The sequence below is a fragment of the Salmo trutta genome, chromosome 16, assembly GCF_901001165.1.
Source record: "Salmo trutta chromosome 16, fSalTru1.1, whole genome shotgun sequence".
NCBI lineage: Eukaryota > Metazoa > Chordata > Actinopteri > Salmoniformes > Salmonidae > Salmo > Salmo trutta.
The window spans coordinates 57,972,643-57,996,635 of record NC_042972.1 but is presented as its reverse complement, the minus strand read 5'-3'; the positions used below and the strand labels follow the sequence as shown (position 1 = coordinate 57,996,635).

At 43.0% G+C, this 23,993-nt stretch overlaps 1 protein-coding gene across 2 annotated transcripts in view; it reads right to left on the bottom strand.

Annotated features, from left to right (window-relative positions):
* Positions 1-23,034, bottom strand: part of LOC115151103 (CMP-N-acetylneuraminate-beta-galactosamide-alpha-2,3-sialyltransferase 2) — a 35,627-nt gene extending 12,593 nt beyond the window's left edge. The window contains exon 1 of one of the 2 annotated variants that reach the window (XM_029695089.1): positions 22,936-23,034. The gene's annotated coding sequence lies outside the window, so the exon portion shown is untranslated. The remainder of the gene's footprint in view (positions 1-22,935) is intronic. The other variant, XM_029695091.1, reaches the window with a different exon arrangement.
* Between the last annotated feature and the right edge of the window lie 959 nt (positions 23,035-23,993).

The following is a 23,993-nucleotide window of genomic DNA, read 5'->3' as shown; positions in this document are numbered from 1 at the left end:
ATGAAGTGCTTTGAAAGGCTGGTAATGGCTCCCATCAACACCATTATCCCAGAAACCCTAGACCCACTCCAATTTGCATACCACCCAAACAGATCCACAGATAATGCAAACTCTATTGCACTCCACACTGCCCTTTCCCACCTGGACAAAAGGAACACCTATGCGAGAATGCTATTCATTGACTACAGCTCGGCGTTCAACACCATAGCACCCTCAAAGCTCATCACTAAGCTAAGGATCCAGGGACTAAACACTTCCCTCTGCAACTGGATCCTGGACTTCCTGACGGTCCGCCCCCAGGTGGTGAGGGTAGGTAGCAACACATCTGCCGCGCTAATCCTCAACACTGGAGTCCCCCAGGGGTGCGTGCTCAGTCCCCTCCTGTACTCCCTATTCACCCACGACAGCATGGCCCGGCACGACTCCAACATCATCATTAAGTTTGCAGACGACACAACAGTGGTAGGCCTGATCACCGACAACGGTGAGACAGCCTATAGGGACGAGGTCAGAGAGCTGGCCGGGTGGTACCAGAATAACAACCTATCCCTCAACGTAATCAAGACTAAGGAAGTGATTGTGGACTACAGGAAAAGGAGGATGAGCACGCCCCCATTCTCATCGACGGGGCTGTAGTGGAGCAGGTTGAGAGCTTCAGGTTCCTTTGTGTCCACATCACCAACAAAGTAGAATGGTCCAAACACACCAAGACGGTCGTGAAGAGGGCACGACAAAGCCTGTTCCCCCTCAGGAAACAAAAAAGATTTGGCATGGGTCCTGAGATCCTCAAAAGGTTCTACAGATGCAACATCGAGAGCATCCTGACTGGTTACATCACTGCCTAGTATGGCAATTGCTTGGCCCCCCACCCAAACGCACTACAGAGGGTAGTGTGTATGGACCAGTACATTACTAGGGCTAAGCTGCCTGTCATCCAGGACCTCTACACCAGGTGGTGTCAGAGGAAGGCCCTAAAAATTGTCAAATACCCCAGCCACCCCAGTCATAGACTGTTCTCTCTAGTACCGGATGGCAATCACTACCGGAGTGCCAAGTCTAGGACAAAAAGGCTTCTTAACAGTTTTTACCCCCAAGCCATAAGACTCCTGAAGAGGTAATCAAATGGCTACCCGGACTATTTGCATTGTGTGCCCCGCCAACCCTTCTTTTACGCTGCTGCTACTTTCTGTTTATCATATATGCATAGTCACTGTAACTATACATTTATGTACATACTACCTCAATTAGCCTGACTAACCAGTGTCTGTATGTAGCCTCGCTACTTTTATAGCCTCGCTACTGTTATTTTTGATCTTTTTACTGTGGTTTTTATTTATTTTCTTACCTTTTGTTCACCTAATACCTTTTTTACACTATTGGTTCGAGCCTGTAAGTAAGCATTTCACTTTTGTATTCAGCGCAAATGACAAATAACATGACAAATAAACTTTGATTTTATTTGTATATTGGACAGTGCCGTTAGATTAACAAGAATTGATGCGCTCTGCCAATATCAGATATGTTTATATCCTGGGATATTTTCTTGTTACATACAACCTCATGCTAATCGTATTAGCCTACGTTAGCTCAACCGTCCCATGGAAGGGACACCGATCCCGGATAAGTTTTAAGAGGCCTCAAGGCAAGTTGTCCAGGTCCTGAGGTACCAAAGCATCCCCAAACCCTCACACTACCACCTCCATGTTTGAGCGTGGATATAAGGTTTTTCCCATTATGTTAATTACTTTTTTAAACAGGGGAATTTTGGTATTGCGTAATTAAATAATATAAAAATATTTATTTTTTATTTTTTTACTCAGTTTCCCTTTATCTAATAGGTTTTGGTTGAAGATCAGTATCAAAAATATGAAAAAAGAGAAAATCAGAAAGGGAGCAAATACTTTTTCACAGCACTGTAAGTCATAACTATAACTCGGAATGTTCACCGTCTTCTTGGTGAGCAACTCCAGTGTAGAGTTGGCCTTGTGTTTTAGGTTATTGTCCTCCTGAAAGGGGATTTAATCTCCCAGTGTCTGGTGGAAAGCAGACTGAACCAAGTTTTCCTCTAGGACTTTCCCTTTGCTTAGCTCCATTCCGTGTCTTTTTTATTCAGAAAAACTCCCCAATCCTTAACGATTACAAGCATACTCATAACATGATGCAGCCACCACTATGCTGAAAATATGGAGAGTGGTACACAATAATGTGTTGTATTGGATTTGCCCCAAACATAACATTTTGAATTCAGGACAAAAAGTTAATTCTTTGCCATTTTATTTGCAGTTTTACTTTAGTGCCTTGTTGCAAACAGGATGCATGTTTGGGGATATTTGTATTCTGTACAGGCTTCCTTCTTTTCACTCTGTCATTTAGGTTAGTATTGTGGAGTAACTACAATATTGTTGATCCATCCTTAGCTTTCTCCTATCACGGCCATTACAATCTTTAACTGTTTTAAAGTCACCATTAGCCTTATGGTGAAATCCCTGAGCGGTTTAATTTCTTAGAAGGGATTTAGAAGGGATGCCTGTGTCTTTGTAGTGACTGGATCTATTGTTACACCATCCAAAGTGCAATTGATAACTTCTATCACGACACAAGGCGAGACCCATATGCAGACACAGGAGGCAGATGGTTTGAGCTTTGGTATTTATTATAATCCAAGGGATAGACAAAAGCCAGGTCAGGGACAGGCAAGAGTTCATAGCCAGAGCAGAGTCCAAAACGGTACAGGGCGGCAGGCAGGCTCAAGGTCAGGGACAGGCAGAGTGGTCAGGCAGGCGGGCTCAGAGTCAGGACAGGCAAGGGTCAAAACCAGGAGGATGCGAAGAAGAGAGATTGGGAAAAACAGGAGCTGAGAGAAAAACGGCAAACAAGAAGAACTGGCACAGGGAGACAAAAAACACAGGTATTTAAGGGGATAAGTGGGGAAGATGGGCGACACCTGGGGGGGGGGGGGTGGAGACAAGCACAAGGACAGGTAAAACAGATCAGGGTGTGACAACTTCACCATGCTCAAAGGGATATTCAATGTCTGCTTTTTTTCCCCCATCTAGCAATAGGTGCCCTTCTTTGCGAAGCATTGGAAAACCTCTCTGGTCTTTGTGGTTGAATGTGTGTTTGAAATTCACTACTCGACTGAGGGACCTTACAGATAATTGTATTTGTGGGGTACAGAGATGAGTCAGTCATGAAAAAATTATGTTAAACACATGCAACTTATTATGTGACTTGTTAAGCACATTTTTACTCCTACATTTATTTAGGCTTGCTATAACAAAGGGGTTGAAAAAATAAAAAGGTGACCAAAAATCAAAATGTAATCCATTTTAAATTCAGTCTGTAACACAAGAAAATGTGTAGAAAGTCACTTTCTGAAGGCACTGTACTACACTGTACTACTATTCTATCTCAAGGCCATTAGACTGTTAAATTAGACTGTTAAATAGCCATCACTAGCCGGCTACCACCCGGTTAACGCATCCCTGCACCTTAGAGGCTGCTGCCCTATGTACAGTACATAGGTATGGAATCACTGGTCACTTTAATAATGGAACACCAGTCACTTGAATAATGTGTGCATACTGCTTTACTCATTTCATACACTACCGTTCAACAGTTTTGGGTCACTTATTTCCATGTTTTTGAAAGAAAAGCACATTTTTTGTCCATTAAAATAACATCAAATTCATCAGAAATACAGTGTAGACATTGTTAATGTTGTAAATGACTATTGTAGCAGGAAACGGTAGATTTCAAATGGAATATCTACATAGGCGTACAGAGGCCCATTATCAGCAACCATCACTCCTGTATTCCAATGGCACATTGTGCTAATCCAAGTTTATAATTTTAAAAGACTAATTGATCATTAGAAAACCCTTTTGCAATTATGTTAGCACAGCTGAAAACTGTTGTGCTGTCACGACTTCTGCCGAAGTCGGCTCCTCTCCTTGTTTTCGGGCGGCGTTCGGCGGTCGACGTCACCGGCTTTCTAGCCATCGTCGCTCCATTTTTCATTTATCCATTCGTTTTGTCTTGTTCCCTGCACACCTGGTTTTCATTCCCCAGTCACACAACATGTATTTATTCCTCTGTTCTCCCTCATGTCTTTGTTTCGTGTTACGTAGGGTGACCATACGTCCTCTTTTTCCTGGACATGTCCTCTTTTTGGACCTAAAAAAATGCGGCCAAGATTTCTAAATCGCCCAAAATGTCCGGGATTCGGCTTTTGCTTTCTACAGTCGCCATTTATTGTGTGCGTTTTTGGGGATTTGCATTGCTTTGACCTTTCTTTTTAGGTCCCGCCTTCTCACACGCCACCATTGGTGGGTCATGTAGGCCTACGCAAACATTGGTCAAACTGCATCTCAATCATTACCCTCACCATGGCAATAGCCAAGAGACCAAGCAGCAGCTTGCTTGTCAACAGTGGCACATGGCTCCAGAACAGCGTAAAAATGCCCAAACGCAAATGTAAATTCACAGAAGATTTGCTGAGAAAATTCCCGTGTTTTCGTCTTGGTCGGGATCCGTGTGAAGCAGGATGCATTACCTGCGAAGCTGGCACGTACGTGTCAGTGTCAAATAAAGGTGCTAGCGACCTAGAAGCCCACATAAGCTCCGCAAAACACAAAATTGCAGCTTAAGGAGAGAGTTCGTCACGTAAATTAACTGACTATTTTGTGAGAGCAGGTAAAACTAGGGTGACCATATTTTAGTTTTCAAAAAAGAGGACATGTCCAGGAAAAAGAGGACGTATGGTCACCCTACTGTAAATGCAATACATTTGGAAAAAATCCCATTATTTTCCAGTGTTTCTTTGATGTATTGCGCGATCGTATCAGCTGTCTCATTTAGAGTGTTTTTAACTTCGACTAATTTACTTTGCACGCCACCATTCTTCCAATCAAAATACTGAATAAGCAGAGGGAATATTTTCACAGCACTGTGATTGCTCCCATCAGTAGAAACACCACAGTAAGGTATGTCTTCTAGTGCTTTCTGAGCTATGTCGACAGAATGTGGTGCTATCACAGCGTTAACAATTGCTTCGGTCTTAGTACGAGCGCTTGAAACTTTTAGCGCAGTCTCGGAATCAGGGAAAGCCTTTTTTAACAAGGCAGACGTGCAGTCCATTGATCTGTAGCTATTGTGATGCTTCGTGTTGTGGAATGCAAAAACTCCCTCCTCAGCAGTAACAGCATCTTCTGTATCAAGTAGGCTACGTGCAACTCAACGTTGATACATTGTAATTTGTATATACTCTTTTCGTGGTAGGTAGGTTACACAACAAAGTATATCACGTCTTCCCCATTCTGGGAGGGATTTCTTACAATGCAATTTAAAGACCCTTGTAGTGGGTTAGTATCCTACTATACATTGTGATACAATGGGCAATTGGAATGGACTTTGAGTCAACCACGATTAGCCTATACCGTTGTAATGAAGCACAGATTTAAAGGCTTTATCATATTTACATAGACATTGACCGATCTTAGGGTCATTTAAAAATAAAACATTTGGTTTATTTTAATACTGCAAACTTACAGTGAAAAGCATATAGCTGCTACCACGAATAAAGCCGAATGAAACTTTTGCAGAAAGCTGAGTCCTTGCCTAATTATTTAACCCATTGTCTTACAAACCTTGGGAATTTGTCAAGGCTTATTGATTGTTGATTATTATCATTAAGATACAATTCTTTTAACAACTATACACCCCAGTTCTGACCATTCTGCCTGCCTTGACCCCGAGTCTGCCTGCCGTTCTGTACTTGCCTGACTCTGACCCAATTACAAACCTCTGCCTGCCCTGACCCAGAGCCTACCTGCTGTTCTGTACCTTATTGACTCTGCCCTGGATTCCGGACCTCTGCCTGCCCTTGACCTGTCTTTTGCCTGCCACCTGTTTGGGTAAATAAACATCTGTGATTCTAGCTGTCTGCATCTGGGTCTTATCCTGAGTTCTAATAGTACGAACTGGCCATGACTGACCCAGCAGACTCAGACCAGCTCCACAATGCTGTCTCCCAGCAAGGAGCCACCATTGGAAGACACGAGGAGTTACTGCAATGCCTTATGGAGGGACTCCATACCCTTGTGGAACACCATGACCAGGCGTTCAATACATTGCTGGAGCAATTCCGCAGATTCCCTACAAGGCAGCAAGCCACACCAGTAATTCCTCAGCAACCCCGCCACCAGAGGCGCTTCTTCCCAGCCTACATCAGTGTCCTGAGAACCCCGCTTACCTCCTCCTGAGCATTACGCTGCAGATTCTGGAACCTGCCGGGCCTTTCTCTGCCAGTGCTCCATTGTCTTTGAGCTGCAGCCTTCTTTGTTCCCCTTGGACAGCTCAAGGATAGCGTACATCACAATGCTGATGTCTGGGAGGGCACTCGCCTGGGTTACGGCGGTGTGGGAGCAACAATCCACCATCTGCGTCAGTCTGGAGGAGTTTGTGGCGGAGTCTCCATTGTCCAGAAGAGAGGCTGCTCATAAATTGCTCCAGCTTCATCAAGATGCCCGTAGTGTGGCAGACTACACGGTGGATTTTTGCACGATGGGGGCTGAGAGTGCCTGGAACCCGGACAAATTGTTCGACATGTTCCTTCACAGATCAAAGGTGATCAAAGATGAGCTCACAGCCTGGGAGTTGCCCATGGACCTCGACTCCCTCATAGCCTTGACCATCTGGACCGATGGGCGGCTACGAGAACGTAGGAGGGAGAGGGAATCTGTCCCCTGTCACCTTCGCTCGCCCTCGATTCCCACCTCGACTCCGAGGAATCACAAAAACCCCCGAAGGCATTTCCGAGAGATTCCGACGTCACCCGAGTGCTCACGGGAATCAAGCTACTGGGAACGGCTCGATTGTCTCTGGGTGAACGTTTACGCAGACTGAACACCAGGAGGTGTCTGTATTGTGGAACAACAGGACGTTATATTCCATGTGTCCATTGAAAAGACCAGGCTCATCAGTAGGAATGAGTACTCTGGTGAGCCGTACAGGGATTTTCCAATCTCCCGTTACTCGCACCGCTCTCCAAAACACCCTGTTATGGGGTGATCAGACCAAATCACTCCAGATGTATATGTATTTATTATGGATCCCCATTAGCTGCTGCCAAGGCATATATACAGTACAAAATCCATGTGTACGTGTATTGTGTGTGTGAATGCGTCAATGTTTGTATTGCTTCACGGTCCCCGCTTTTCCATAAGGTGTTTTTTTTATTATCTAATTTTACTGCTTGCATGAGTTACTTGATGTGGTCATGGCTCTGTTTAGTACTGTGCGCCTTCCATAGTCTGTTCTGGACTTGGGGACTGTGAAGAGACCTCTTGTGGCATGTCTTGTGGGGTATGCATGTGTCCACCAGTAGTTCAAACAGACAGCTCGGTGCTTTCAACATGTCAATACCTCTCATAAATACAAGCAGTGACGAAGTCAATCTCTCCTCAACTTTGAGCCAGGAGAGATTGACATGCATATTATTAATATTACCTCTCTGTGTATATCCAAGGGCCAGTCGTGCTGCCCTGTTCTGAGCTAAATGCAATTTTCCTAAGTCCTTTTTTGTGGCACCTGACCACACGACTGAACAGTAGTCCAGGTGTGACAAAACTAGGGCCTGTAAGACCTGCCTTGTTGACAGTGCTATCACGAAGGTAGAGTAGAGCCTTATCATAGACATACTTCTCCCCATCTTAGCTACTGTTGTATCAATATGTGTTTGACCGTGACATTTTACAATCCAGGGATAACTCCAAGCAGTTTAGTCACCTCAACTTGCTCAATTTTCACATTATTTATTACAAGATATAGTTGAGGTTTAGGGTTTAGTGAATGATTTGTTCCAAATACAATGCTTTTAGTTTTAGAAATATTGAGGGCTAACTTATTCCTTGCCACCCACTCTGAAACTAACTGCAGCTCTTTGTTGGGTGTTGCAGTCATCAATCCACAAGGATTTAACAGTTTTTACAGTCATTATCTTAATGGGTGCATGCTTATTAGCCACTGGAATAAGCAATTTCATAAATGTGTCAAGTGCATTACCTGTTTGCTCCTCAAATCCCCGAGCTGACAAGGTACAAATCTGTCGTTCTGCACCTGAACAGGCAGTTAACCCACTGTTCCTAGGCCGTCATTGAAAATAAGAATTTGTTCTTAACTGACTTGCCTAGTTAAATAAAGGTAAAATAAAACATTTATAAAAAATTACACACCACGGACCGACAAATATTCTTTGCATCATCAACATATGAATCACTACAAAACTTATTGTATGACCTCTTATACACTATATTAGGCCCAGCCTTTGGATCTTTGGTTTTCCTAGATATGGCTACTATATTGTGATCACTACATCCGACGAATGTGGATACTGTTTTCTAGCAAATTTCTGCAGCATAAGTAAAGATGTGATCAATAAATGTTAATGAGTTCATTCCTGTGCAGTTTGTAACTACCCTGGTAGGTTGACTGATAACCTGAACCAGGTTGCAGGCACTGGTTACAGTTTGAAGCTTTTTCTTGAGTAGGCAGCTTGATGATAGCCAGTCAGTATTTAAATCACCCAGAAAATATACTTCTCTGTTGATATCACATACATTATCAAGCATTTCACACATGTTATCCAGATACTGACTGTTAGCACTTGGTGGTCTATAGCAGCTTCCCACCAGAATGGGCTTTAGTGATGCAGATGGACCTGGAGACATATTACTTCAACAGTATTTAACATGATCCTCTCTAATCTTTACAGGAATGTGGTTCTGAATATAAACAGAAACACCTCCACCATTGGCATTTCTATCTTTTCTATAAATGTTATAACCTTGTATTGACACCACTGTATCGTCAAAGGTATTATCTAAGTGACTTTCAGAGATAGTCAGAATATGAATGTCATCTGTTACTAGCAAATTATTGATTTCATGAACCTTGTTTCTTAAGCTAAATATATTAACATGGGCTATTTTGAGCACTTTTCTTTTGGGATGCTTACTTGCTTTCATTGCTTTTACTGGGAAGCTTAGCAGCAGTGGATGTGCTCATGTTCTTTATGTTGGTGGAGAGTGAGCTACTCACAGTGGACTTCCTCCTAGGGCACACCGGCTTAGTGCTAGCAGTATAAATCTGGTTCATAGGCACATGATTACTGCATACAATAGCTGTAGGATCAGTAGAGGCGTTAATAGGGCAGTTAATAGGGACATAAATTAGGTTACTTATATTGTATCAACTGACACCCCTGGTATAATGTACAATTGCTGAAGCATTATGGCAACTCTGTGTCACAATGGTAGGGATAAGCTGAGCTGGGCTTGAGTCATTGATAAGTCATTGTCTCAACGCAGCCTTATTGTGCTGTGAAAGGATCCAGGATCCCAAATGATTTGGGTGGATCCCATCCTCCTTATTAAATGTGTTTTGTTTCCAAGGTATCGAAATTGTCAACAAAAGTTACACCCATTGATAATCACATAGCCACTTGTGAAGAGAAAGAATCCTGCTAAAGCGTTCAATGCTGCGATTCAGAGACGGCAGAGGGCCAGATATGATGGGTCTTTTGTTAGTGTTTAGCAGAGAGTCAATCAACTCTTTAAAATCTAGTTTCAACTGTTCAGGTGTTCATTGACTCTGGGGCCGATGAAAGCTTTATCGATGCTACCTGGGTGTCGGAGCTTGGTATCACCACTAAGCCCCTCTCCATTCCCATGAATGTCAGAGTGCTGGATGGGCGCTCTATTGGCCGAGTCACCAGCAATACTATTCCTATCGACCTACAAGTATCAAGGAATCACAGTGAGTGTATGCAGTTCCTGCTCATCTAATCGCCCCATGTACCCATGGTTTTCGGATATTCATGGCTCCAGAAACGCAATCCCCTGATCGACTGGGCTACTGGTGTTATCGTGGGTTGGAGCCTGTTCTGCAATGCTCATTGTCTCAAGTTGGCCCAGCCTGCTCCAGGACGTCTCCCTGCAGGCTTGAGAGAAGCCTCGGACCTCTCCACCATTCCCGTGGAATATCTGGACCTCTGGGAGGTCTTCAAGGCCCGTACTACTTCTCTCCCTCTGCATCGACCCTACGACTGCACCATTGACCTTCTCCTGGGCATTACACCCCTCAGGGGCGGCTTTACTCCCTGCCGGGGCCGGAGACCAAGGCTATGGGGGACTACATTGAGAACTCACTTGTTGCAGGGAGGATTCGCCGATTGGCCTCCCCTGTCGGCGCAGGGTTTTTCTTTGTGGAGAAGAAGGACCAAACCCTGTGCCCGTGTATCGACTACGAGGGCCTTAATGACATAAAGGTAAAAAAACATTACCCTCTACCCATCATCTCCTCGGCTTTCAAACCACTTCAGGGAGCGACCATCTTCTCCAAGTGGAACCTTCGGAACGCCTACCATCTGGTTCGGATACGGGAAGGAGATGAGTGGAAGACTGCCTTTAACATGGCTAGCGGGCACTATGAGTACTGAGTTATGCCATTCGGGCTGACCAACACTCCCGCTGTGTTCCAGGCCCTGGTCAACGATGTGCTCCGGGACATACTGAACTGGTTCGCGTTTGTGTACCTCGACAACATCCTGCTCATTTCCCGGTAAGCTCAAGAACACTTCCAACAAGTCCTTCATCGTCTCCTGGAGAACAAGCTTTTCGTTAAAGCGGAAAAGTGTGAGTTCTATCGCTCCACTATCTCCTTACTTGGATACGTTGTCACTGCATGGACATATTCAGATGGATCAAAACAAGGTGAGAGCGGTGGTGGATTGACCTCAACCCACATCTAGAGTGCTGCTGCAACATTTCCTGGGGTTTGCTAACTTCTACCGCCGCTTCATCTGGGGTTACAGCATCCTGGCTTCCCCCCTCTCAGCACTCACGACCCCCAAGGTTCCCTTCACATGGTCAACAGCAGCTGACCAGGCATTCTCAGACCTCAAACGTCGATTCACTTCAGCCCCCATCTTGGTCCATCCAGACCCGTCCCGTCAGTTTGGGGTGGAGGTCGACGCCTCGGATGTCGGAGTGGGGGCCGTCCTGTCCCAGCATTCTGCCCAGGACCAAAAGCTGCACCCCTGCGCTTTCTTCTTCCATCGTCTTATCCCTGTTGAGAGGAACTATGATGTGGGAGATTGAGAACTCCTCATCGTCAAGATGGCGTTGGAGGAGTGGAGGCACTGGTTGGAAGAGGCAGAACACCCATTCTTAGTGTGGACTGACCATAAGAACCTGGAATATCTCCGCACTGCCAAGTGCCTTAACTCTAGGCAGGCTCGTTTTGCCCTGTTATTCACCCGGTTCAATTTCACTATCTCCTACCGTCCAGGGTCCAAGAACGTGAAGCCGGACGCACTCTCATGGTTGTATTGACCCGCTGCTACTCTGTCTGACCCCGAGACCATCCTCCCTACCTCCTGTCTAGCGGCTGCAGTCGTCTGGGGTATAGAGAGCCTGGTCCGTAAGGAGCAGTGTTCCCAGCCAGAAACCGGATGTTTTTCCCAGACTGTTCATTCCCCGGTCCTGGACACACATTCCTCCAGACTGACCTCTCATCCATTCTCCTGTCGGACTTCCATGGTGCCGGATGTTTGCGCATTCGTCACTGCCTGCACGGTATGTGCACAAAATAAGACTCTGTAGCAAGCTCCGACTGGCCTTCTCCATCCATTCCCTATTCCTCACTGCCCCTGGTCCCATATATCCCTGGACTTTGTTACTGGGCTTCCCCTGTCAGACGGCAACACTACTATCCTGACGGTGGTGGATAGGTTTTCTAAAGCCGGCCATTTTGTTCCCCTTCCCAAGTTACCCTCAGCCAAGGAGACGGTTCAGCTCATGGTGCAGCACGTCTTCCGGATCCATGGACTTCCGGTCGACATGGTCTCCGATCGGGGTCCCCAGTTCTTGTCCCAGTTCTGGAAGGTGTTCTGCACCCTCATTGGGTTGTCGGCCAGCCTGTTCTCTGGTTTCCACCCCCAAGCTAACGGCCAGTTGGAGCGAGCCAATCAGGACCTGGAGACAGCCCTTCGTTGCCTAGTCTCCGCCAACCCCACCACCTGGAGCCAGCAACTCATATGGGTGGAATATGCCCACAACACCCTTCCCTGCTCGGCCACTGGTCTCTCGAGTGTTCCTTGGGATATCAGCCCCCGCTCTTCCCCTAGCAAGAAGAAGAAGTCAGCATACCCTCTGCCCAAATGTTCATCCGCCGCTGTCACTGTACCTGGAAGAGAGCCCGGGCCTCACTTTTGAAGACCACATCCAGGTATCGGCGACAAGCAGATCGCCACCGGACCCCTGCTCCCCTCTATCGGCTCGGACAGAAGATATGGCTCTCCACTCAAGACCTGCTCCTCCGGGTGGAGTCCCGTAAACTTTTCCCCTGTTTCATCGGCCTGTTCCCCATCACTAAAATCCTTAGCCCCTCTGCTGTTCACCTTCTGTTGCCCCGCACCCTCCATATCCATCCTACGTTTCATGTGTCCAAGATAAAACCTGTGTCTCACTGTCCTTTGTCTTCTGTTTTTTTGTTTGTTAGGTTTAACTTATAACCAGAGAGTGTCCCAAGACCTTGCAGCATGTCTAAGAGATAGGGTATAGACTCCACAGGGTTGGAGATGTATAAAAGAAGATTGTCTGCATATAAAGACACCTTGTGAGTTATGTCGTCCCTTAGTCTTCCCTCAGTCCTCTCCTCCGCCCGCAGGGCAACAGCAAGAGGCTCAATAGCCATATCAAATAGTAAAGGGGATAAACAGCAACTCTGCCTGGCCCCCTGTGGAGAGGGAAGTAGCTGGAGGTAACATTGTTGGTGCGAACAGAAGCTACTGGGGACGAGTACAAAATCTTAATCCAGGAAAGAAATGATGGGCCAAACCCAAATCTCTCTAGTACCATAAATATACATTCCCACTCAACCCAGTCGAAACCTCTGTCTGTTGAGTTGAGTGGGCAGAATAAAGAACATTAAATAGCCGGTGCATATTTCAATTTTTACTAACAACATTCCACTAACTTTGAGTAAAGCCAGAGTGTCTATGTATGCGGATGACTCAACACTATACACGTCAACTACTATGGCAACTGAAAAGACTGCAACACTCAACAAAGCGCTGCAGTTAGTTTCAGAGTGGGTGGCAAGGAATAAGTTAGCCCTAAATATTTCTAAAACTAAAAGCATTGTATTTGGAACAAAACACTCACTAACCCCTAAACCTCAACTAAATCTTGTAATAAATAATGTGGAAATTGAGCAAGTTGAGAATGACCAAACTGCTTGGAGTAACCCTAGATTGTAAACTGTCACGGTCAAAACATATTGATGCAGTAGTAGCTAAGATGGGGAGAAGTCTGTCTATAATAAAGCGATGCTCTGCCTTGTTAACAACTCTATCAACAAGGCAGGTCCTACAGGCCCTAGTTTTGTCGCACCTTGACTACTGTTCAGTCGTGTGGTCAGGTGCCACAAAAAGCATGGCTGACCTTTGGATGTATACAGGGAGCTAAAATTAATAATATGCACGTCAATCTCTCCTGGCTGAAAGTGGAGGAGAGATTGACTTCATCTCTACTTTTATTTATGAGAGGTATTGACATGTTGAATGCACCGAGCTGTCTGTCTAAACTACTGGCACACAGCTCGGACACCCATGCATACCCCACAAGACATGCCACAAGAGGTCTCTTCACAGTCCCCCAAGTCCAGAAAAGTCTATGGGAGGCACACTGTACTACATAGTGCCATGACTACACGGAACTCTATTCCATATCAAATAACTCATGCCAGAAGTAAAATGACATGTAAAAAAAACAGATAAAAAAACACCTTATGGAACAGCGGGGACCGTGAAGCAACGCAAACATTGGCACAGACACATGCATACACACACACACACACACACACACACACACACACACACACACACAATAACATACGCACTATACATACATTGATTTAGTACTATAGATATGTGGTAGTGGTGGAGTAGGGGCCTGAGGGCACACAGTGTGTTGTGAAATCTGTGAATGTATTGTAATGTTTTTTGTATAAACTGCCTGTGGCTCATAGTCGCTTGTGTAATTGTCTATGGCAGTCTCTGTCTAGAAAGGATTTCATTGTACATTGAGCTGAGGATAGGGGATAGTTTAGAGGAGAATGCTTTATAAAATTCAATAGGGAAGCCATCAGGCCCAGGAGCTTTACCGCTCTGCATGGACTGGATTGCCAGAGTAGCTTCATCATCACTTAATGAGGCATCCATGATGGTTTGATCATCTGAATTTAGACAGGGGATGTCCAGATTGTCTAGAAATGCATGCATACGAGATGTGTCAGGAAGAGCCTCTGACGAGTGAAGAGCAGAGTAGAATTGCTTAAATTGATTGTTGATTTCTTTGGGATTGGTAGAAGTTGAAACAGCTGCAACACAGGTATGGTGCTGCTGGCAGCGGATTGTCGATGCTGGTGAGATAACATTCCGATTGGTGTAGCAGTCTCTCTTTGTAGAGTTCAGGAGTCGGAGAAGAGGCATATCTGTTGACCACATCTAGAATGCGTTGAGATAGCTCCGATAAGCGTTTAGTGCACTGTTTGTTGTCATACGCTGTGTATGAAATAAGTTGAGCCCTTAGATAGTGGGTCAGTGAGTAGTGGGTCATGTTGCCACGCGCGTACTGTCTGGAAAGCGGATATCCAGCTGGACAGGGCTATGGTCTGAGATAACCATGCTGTAACATTGGCTATTAGTTACAAAAGGAATAATTATATTGTCCTGCAGGAAAAAGTCATTACTAGAGTATGAGAAGTGGACTGGAGAAAAAAAGGGTACTGTTTAGCTCCTCCTCCATGGATCAGACAAATTATAGGATTCTAGAAATGAGTTGATTACTGCGCCTGATTTTGAAATTACATTGTTGGGCTTCGGTCTGGATCTGTCTAGACTTGGAAGCAATACACAATTGAAATCTCTGCTCAGTATCAAGTGATGAGAGTTAAGGTCGGGAAGTGCTGCAGTGAGGTCAGAAAAAAATTCAGTGTCATCCCAATTAGGACCATAGAGGTTAGCCAGAATGACCTGTGTGCTAAACAATTTCCCCATCACTATAATATATCTGCCATTAGTATCTGAAATTACTTTGGAGGAGACAAACGGGGTGCCTTTTCTAATAAGGATGGTTGCCCCTCTGGCCTTAGCATCAACGTTGGTATGAAATATTTGGTCTACCCGTCCTCTCTTTAGTTTATCATGGTCGCTGGACCGGAGGTGGGTCTCTTGGAGAAAAACAATGTCCGGACTTAAAGACTTAACACTGTAGGGGAGGTGTTGGTCAAGTATTAGTAGTAAATTGTTTGCCCTGGACAGGAGCACTGAGAAAACGCGTCTTCACATGTTGCTGCTCACCAGCGCCCCCTGGCTGTGGGTGTTTGAGTTAGAAAGACACAGAGGAGAGCCAACCAGTAACAGCATAGCCCCCTTCATTATCGACGCTTGTGCAGACAACATAAAAGAGCCATTCCAGACTCTGAAGTCAGGAGGACTTCTAGAGTTAGGTGTTAGCCAGACTAGTGATTAACTACGATGTCTGGCTACAACATAACACAATCTGAAGTCATATGGGGCGGAGTCTCAAAAGCATTAGAAACAGCATTGGGTGTAGATACGGTGGGAATGTGGATCTGAGCAAGTGTGATGTCATACATTTTTGTGGATCTGTAAATAAATGTTAAGTTGTCTATTGTTTTTGTCAATGTATGTTTTTATTTGTCCCAACAACAAAAAAAGTAAAATAAAAAATTACAAGAAAAGTAATTGTTGGCTTTATTACAGACTGCTCGGGACTTTTTAAACCCGGACTGTATGTGGAAACTCACTGATAACTGGATCGTGGTCTTCAAGGACAAAAAACGTTGTTTCGCCAGCCCAGAGAGAAGTAGGTCCAAGATCTTCTCTTCAAAGTGCAGGTATAGTTTGAAATGGCCCTGCTGGTGGAGCCTCGGATGTTTATTTATTTTTAGCCTGAAACAGTCAAGTTATTCACTAAACATTCTTCTCTCCAGATTCACAAGGTGACATCATTTTAAAACTCTGCCAGTGGTCCTCCCAATACCAGTCTACAAGATAGGCAAGAAGGCATAGAAGTTGTTTAGCTCGTCTGGTAGGCTCGTGTCACTGGGCAGCTCTTGGTTGTGCTTCCCTTTGTGCTCTGTAAGGGTTTGCAAGCCCTGCCATTCGATCTTAGTCCTGTATTGACAGTTTGCCTGTTTGATGATTCGTTGGGGGGCATAGCGAGATTTCTTGTAAGCTTCCGGGTTAGAGTCCCGCTCCTTGAAAGTGGCAGCTCCAGCCTTTAGCTCAGTGTGGATGTTGCCTGCAGTCAATAGCTTCTGGTTGGGGTATGTGCGTACAGTCACTGTGGGGACGACGTCATTTATGCACTTATTGATGAAACCAATGACTGATATAGTGTACTCATCAGCGCCATAGGAAGAATCCCGGAATATATTCTAGTCTGTGCTAGTAAAACAATGCTGTAGCTTAGCATCTGCTTCATCTGACCACTTTTTAATTGAACGAGTCACTGGTGCTTGCTGCTTTAATTTTTGCTTGTAAGCAGGAATCAGAAGGATAGAATTATGGTCAGATATGCCAAATGGAGGGCGAGGGAGAGCTTTGTACGTGTCTCTGTGTGTGGAGTAAAGATGGTCTAGCGTTTTTTCCCCACTAGTTGCACATTTAACATGCTGATAGAAATTTGGTAAAACAGATTCAAGTTTCCCTGCATTAAAGTCCCCAAGCACTAGGAGCGCCGCCTCTGGATGAGCGTTTACCTGTTTGCCTATCGCTGTATACAGCTCATTGAGTGCGGTCTTAGTGCCAGCATCGGTCTGTGGTGGTATGTAGACAGCTACGAAAAATACACATGAAAACTATTTAGGTAGATAGTGTGGTCTACAGCTTATCATGAGGTCCTCTACCTCAGGCGAGCAAAACCTCAAGACTTCCTTAGATATCATGCACCAGCTGTTGTTTAGATATATGCATAGTCCGCCACCCCTTGTCTTACCAGACGCTGCCATTCTATCCTGCCGATACAGCATATAACCAGCCAGCTGTATGTTGATAATGTCGTCATTCAGTCACGACTCCATGAAGCATAAGATATTACAGTTTTTAATGTCCCGTTTGTAGTTTAATCTTCCTCGTAGGTCGTCGATTTTATTTTCCAATGATTGCACGTTAGCTAGTAGAATTCTCAGAAGGCAGCTGGACCTCCATCCTCCTTTTCTCCATCGTCTCTTCATGCAAATTACAGGGATTTGGGCCTGTTCCCGGGAAAGCAGTATGTCATTCACGTCTGACTCGTTAAAGGAAAACAACGCTTCTGCCAGTTCGTGGTAAGTAATCGCTGTTCTGATGTCCAGAAGTTATTTTCGGTCATAAGAGACATAGCAGCAACATTATATACAAAATAAGTAAAAAAAAATAAGTTAAACATCACAAAAATTTTTACATAAAAACACAATTGGTTAGGAGCACGTAAAACGTCAGCCATCTTCTCCGGCTCTGTCGAATCAATAAGTTATCACTTAGCTCATGTAAATAATTCTGTAGTTGTCCCTTTAAACATCCTAAGGTCAACATCTCCATAGTGTTCACATTTCTCTCATGTAAATGTTATAGCTACATAAAAATATTAAACAATTTATTTTGGAAATATCCAGTCTTTGCTATTTTCTTCATTACCATGCTGATGATTTCAAGTTGTATTGGATTTCTTTTTTGTCTGTTAAAGACTTCGAGTACATGTTGTTTAGTATATTTGCTACATTTAGTGTGTTGAAATTTTTTTCTGAAGTAAGTTCATTTAAAGTTATGTGATTTGATTTATGTAAATTCATTTAAATGTTGTTTAACACACAGTAACCAAAAAAGGTATATATTCATACTGAGTTTGCAGCAAACAGAATGTTCGTAACAAGTTTCCCAGAATTGTTTGCCAGAAGTTCACAACTTGCCTGAAATTTACCACAACATTTTGCCACAAAACTAATTTGCATGTGAAAATGTGCGGCAAATTGGACGAAGGTTTTTTTGGTAAGGGTTGTTATGATTCTCAATGTTCAAATAGCTAGCAATAATGACAAGAATCTGCCATGTGGGGAATCGTAGGTGGCTCCTTTCAGCGTGTTGTATCTTGTTATTGATACCATGTCTTGTTTTGAGGTGTTTTGACTGATGTCATGTCAATGCTAATTCAGCTGAAATTCACCTGTTAGCTAACCAACAACTGTAACGATGTATTTGAGAGAAGTGCTCATTGTGAAAAAAAATTTCAATAAACATTGAGACTAAATATAGTTTTCATGTTGTCAACAGTCTAAGCTAAACCTGTCTGTTTTGCCCATAGTTGCGCACGCTTTTGATGCTAAACAACCAACCCGTGTATGGAGAATGGTGTTATTTCTATCGGGAAAAAATTCCAAAGTAAATATTGTTTCACTTGGAACCGATAGGTTGCACAACCTTATTCATAATTTCATCACGAGTAAAGGTGGTGGAATTCTGAGGGAAGTTAGTCAAGGTCAGAATACGGCATATCTGTAGACACACACCTTAATTTGTTTGATCTTCACCCCAAACGAATAGCGGGTGAAGAGCATGCTATTCTCATGCTTAAGTTCAAGGTCAGAATACGCATAGAAAGTATTCACACCCATTGAATTTTTCCTAATTTTGTTGTGTTGCAGCCTGAATTTAAAATTGATTAAAAAAAATCACTGGCCTACACACAATACCCCATAATGTCAAAGTGGAATTATATTTTTCGAAATGTTTACAAATTAATTAAAACTGAAAGCTCAAATATCTTGAGTCAATAACTATTTAACTCCTTTGTTATGGCAAGAGTCAATAATTCAGGAGACATTTTTTGCAAAACAAGTTGCATCGACACCCTCTGTGTGCAATAATAGTGATTATCATGATTTTTTGAATGGCTACCTCATCTCTGTACCACACACATACAATTATCTGTAAAGTCCCTAAGTCGAGCAGTGAATTTCAAACACAGATTCAACCACAAATACCAGGGAGGTTTTCCAATGCTTCACATAGAAGGGCACCTATTGGTCGATGGGTAAAATACAAAAAAGTAGACATTGAATATCGCTATGAGCATGGTGAAGTTATTAATTACACTTTGGATGGTGTATCTTTACACCCAGTCACTACAAAGATACAGGCGTCCTTCCTAACTCAGTTGCCGTAGAGGAAGGAAACCACTCAGGGATTTCACCATGAGACCAATGGTGAATTTTAAACAATTTGCAACAAGGCACTAAAATAATACTGCAAAACATGTGTCAAAGGAATTATATTTTTATCCTGAATACAAAGTGTTATGTTTTTTGGAAAATCCAATAAGGACATTACTGTGTACCACTCTCCAGCTTTTCAAGCATAGTGGTGGCTGCATCATGTTATGGGTATGCTTGTAATCGTTAAGGACTGGTAAGCTTTTCAGGATAGAACAATAAATGGAATGGAGCTAAGCACAGGCAAAATCCTAGAGGAAAACCTGGTTCAGTCTGCTTTTCAACGGTGAATGTTCCTGAGTGGCCGAGTTACAGTTTTGACTTAAATCTACTTGACAATCTATGGCAAGACCTGAAAAGTATTGTCTAGCAATGATCAACAACATTTTTGACAGAGCTTGAAGAATTTTGAAAATAATAAGTGGCAAATGTTACACAATCAAGGTGTGGAAAGCACTTAGTCTTACCCAGAAAGACTCACAGCTGTAATCACTGTCAATGGTGCTTCTACAAAGTATTGACTCAGGGATGTGAATACTTATGTAAATGTATTATTTCTGTATTTAATTTTCAATACATTGGTATGTTTCATTGTCATTATAGGGTATTGTGTGTAGAAGGGTGAGAAAAAAAATATTTAATCAATTTTGAATTCATGCTGTAACACAACAACATGTGGAATAAGTCAAGGTGTATGAATACTTTCTGAAGGCACTGTATCCCAGTTTGGTTTCAGAATTTAGAACCATGGAAAGTGAGGTCATTTCCTGCCGTATTCAGTTGTCAGTCCAAGTGCAATACTTTCTTGGCAGGCCTTCTCCAAATGTTTTTGAGGTCACACAGCCATAATATAGGATGGGCCCTTCGGGTTACTGGAAATAGTGATCTATAAATCAGCAGGCAAAGGACATCAAAACCTAATGATGCTTATCTCCTTGCTTAGCTTCCTTCCTGTGTCTGGTTTGTGTAGTGCCCAGATAACAATCCACTAAATGTAGAGGTACTGTTCTAAGTGCAAGGGTTACCCAAAATGAATTAGCTTGACGTTAATTTGAAAGATAAATTGACTGCATAGAGAAGTACACCGGGCCTTGTCTGACCAATACATCTTCTCTGTAATGAAGTACCATGCCATACAGTTTGGGGCAAATAGGGGTTTGTATTACATTTTTGGGACATCATATACTGTTCTCTATGTTTATCTTTGGATTTGCATACAGCTGTTGTTACACACTGTTGAACAGGATGTTTTCTATCTGATGAACTGTGCTTTCTCACAGCTTTATGATTAGAAAGAAACAGATCTAATAGAGCTCAGATGCCACAAGCATTTCCTTTTTGCTGTCGAAATTATATTTTTGGACCCCTGCCCTTTCACTTTGTTCTCTTAAAACAAAGAAAGAACCATTTTACGATTGGATGGGACACTTTGAAAATGTTAAAATTTCAGTTGAAGTCAGAAGTTTACATACACCTTAGCCAAATACATTTAAACTCAGTTTTTCACAATTCCTTCCATTTAATCCTAGTAAAAATCCCCTGTCTTAGGTCAGTTAGGATCACCACTTTATTTTAAGAATGTGAAATGTCAGAATAATAGGAGAGAATGATTTATTTCAGCTTTTATTTCTTTCATCACATTCACAGTGGGTCAGAAGTTTACATACAGTCAATTAGTATTTGGTAGCACTGCCTTTAAATTGTTTAACTTGGGTAAAATGTTTTGTGTAGCCTTCCACAAGCTTCCCCCAATAAGTTGGGTGAATTTTGGCCCATTCCTCCTGACAGAGCTGGTGTAACCGAGTCAGGTTTGTAGGCCTCCTTGCTCGCACACGCTTTTTCAGTTCTGCCCACAAATTTTCTATAGGATTGAAGTCAGGGCTTTGTGATGGCCACTCCAATACCTTGACTTTGTTGTCCTTAAGCCATTTTGCCACAACTTTAGAAGTATGTTTGGGGTCATTGTCCATTTGGAAGACCCATTTGCGACCAAGCTTTAACTTCCTGACTGATGTCTTGAGATGTTGCTTCAATATATTAACACAATTTTCCTGCCTCATGATGCCATCTATTTTGTGAAGTGCACCAGTCCCTCCTGCAGCAAGGCACCCCCACAACATGATGCTGCCACCCCCGGGATTCACAGTTGGGATGGTGTTCTTCGGCTTGCAAGCCTCCCCCTTTTTCCTCCAAACATAACGATGGTCATTATGGCCAAACAGTTCTATTTTTGTTTCATCAGACCAGAGGACATTTCTCCAAAAAGTACGATCTTTGTCCCCATGTGCATTTGCAAACCGTTTTTTATGGCAGTTTTGGAGCAGCGGCTTCTTCTTTGCTGAGCGGCCTTTCAAGTTGTCGATATAGGACTCGTTTTACTGTGGATATAGATACATTTGCACCTGTTTCCTCCAGCATCTTCACAAGGTCCTTTGCTGTTGTTCTGGGATAGATTTGCACTTTTCGCACCAAAGTACGTTCATCTCTAGGAGACAGAACGTGTCTCCTTCCTGAGCGGTATGGTGGCTGCGTGGTTCCATGGTGTTTATACTTGCGTACTATTGTTTGTACAGATGAACGTGGTACCTTCAGGCGTTTGGAAATTGCTCCCAATGATGAACCAGACTTGTGGAGGTCTACCATTTTTTTCTGAGGTCTTTGCTGATTTCTTTTGATTTTCCCATGATGTCAAGCAAAGAGGCACCGAGTTTGAAGGTAGGCCTTGAAATACATCCACAGGTCCACCTCCAATTTACTCAAATGATGTCAATTAGTTGATCAGAAGCTTCTAAAGCCATGACATCATTTTCTGGAGTTTTCTAAGCTGTTTAAAGGCACAGTCAACTTTGTGTATGTAAACTTTTGACTCACTGGAATTGTGATACAGTGAATTATAAGTGAAATAATCTGTCTGGAAACAATTGTTGGAAAAATTACTTGTGTCATGCACAAAGTAGATGTCCTAACCGACTTGCCAAAACTATAGTTTGTTAACAAGACATTTTTGGAGTGGTTTTAAAACGAGTTGACTCCAACCTAAGTGTATGTAAACTTCCGACTTCAACTGTAGATAAATGACTACGTTGGGATAACACTGTTATGTGGCGTCCACACTTGGCACCTGTTTTGATTGACAATGATATAGTGAACGAATATGATGATAATCATTGTCCATTATCTGTGTTGAGTAACTTAGTCACACAGTCCAAATAAGTCCTAATAATATTCAGCATATTACAATCAAAATGCCAGCTTCACCATAATAGAAATGGAAATGGTTGAGAATGCACAATCTAATAGAGATTTTGTCTTGGCCCCTTGGCAAGAAATAGCAGCTGGACCAAAACCTCTGTATACTTCTTTAATGAAACTTTGGGTGTTTTGGCTGCTATTCCCAAGAAGAAAGTAACACACAGGAAATTACTCATGTTCAAAATTCACAGACATGCTTTTTAGTCAGTTTGTCTTAGTGAGAGAGAGAGAATGTGAAAGTAAGACTAATTCTAATCAACTTGAATATATGTATAGAATGTCAAAAGAAAGAAAAATAACTGCTCTTTTAGTTTGAGAATGAGAGAAAAAGAGAGACATGGTTACCTTGTTTGGTGCCTGGTAATGGGAGTCCTGGCTGTAGCTCCAGTCTGGCTGTATATCCTTGCGCTGTAAGGGAGTGTAATCTGCACAAAATGGTTTAGATTATGACGTGAGGGGGCATGTCAGTATGTGAGGCTCTTTTTTCTATACAAGGAGGAGGAGCAGAGCATTTTTTGTCCACTTCAGTTCACTTTCAAAAGACTCATGCACTTCCCAGTCCCAAGCTTCATTCATACCTAGTTTTAATATGTGTCCTGTGTCCTGATCCTGTCCACATTTTAATTGTTCCCACATTTTCAGACATGCGTCTACTCATGGTATTAAAATGTGTCTCTTATCTGTCCATTGTGTCCACATTGTGACCAGATTTCCTGGTCCCTCCCTGTACGCAAATCATTTGACAGGTATTCTTTCAAAATAATATTTATTATGACACATATTGATGCCATAAATTAATGGTTCCACCTGTCAATGATTTTAGAGGGCAGAATTATGATTTAAATGGTTTTACTGTCCAGATCCGTCTACGCTTGTAAGATATCCAGACAAAGTGTGCCTGACTACCTCAAGAGGTGGGCAGGAAGAACTGATCACAATCAGATCACAATTTGTCTTTTGATTGTCTACACCTGTCTAAAAATGTGGGCACAATTATTTTAGAACCAGGTATAATGGGGCTCCAGTCATAGTCATTTGGTTCTTACATTTTGTCAATGTCATCAACCTGGTCACTGAATGCATTGCATCGATAGTCATTAGCAGTGCCTCTGAACTCATATTTAAGGAAAGACTGACACTAAACAAATATGGAGACTGCAGAGAAAGTTGATTATTTTTAATAAGTGGTGATGAAAACAAAATGTTGCTCTTAAAATGGGATAGGTATGAATTTATTAATGTAGAATTATTTATTCATGAAAAAGTTATTAACAATTACTTTTCATCAGGAATCACTTGTCTGTTCTAATTCGGTTTAGAATTGTGCAATTGGGTAAATGATCTACAGCAATGGCTGGGTTTTGTGAAAGACACCAGCTGTGAAGGCTGTATGATAAGCTGGG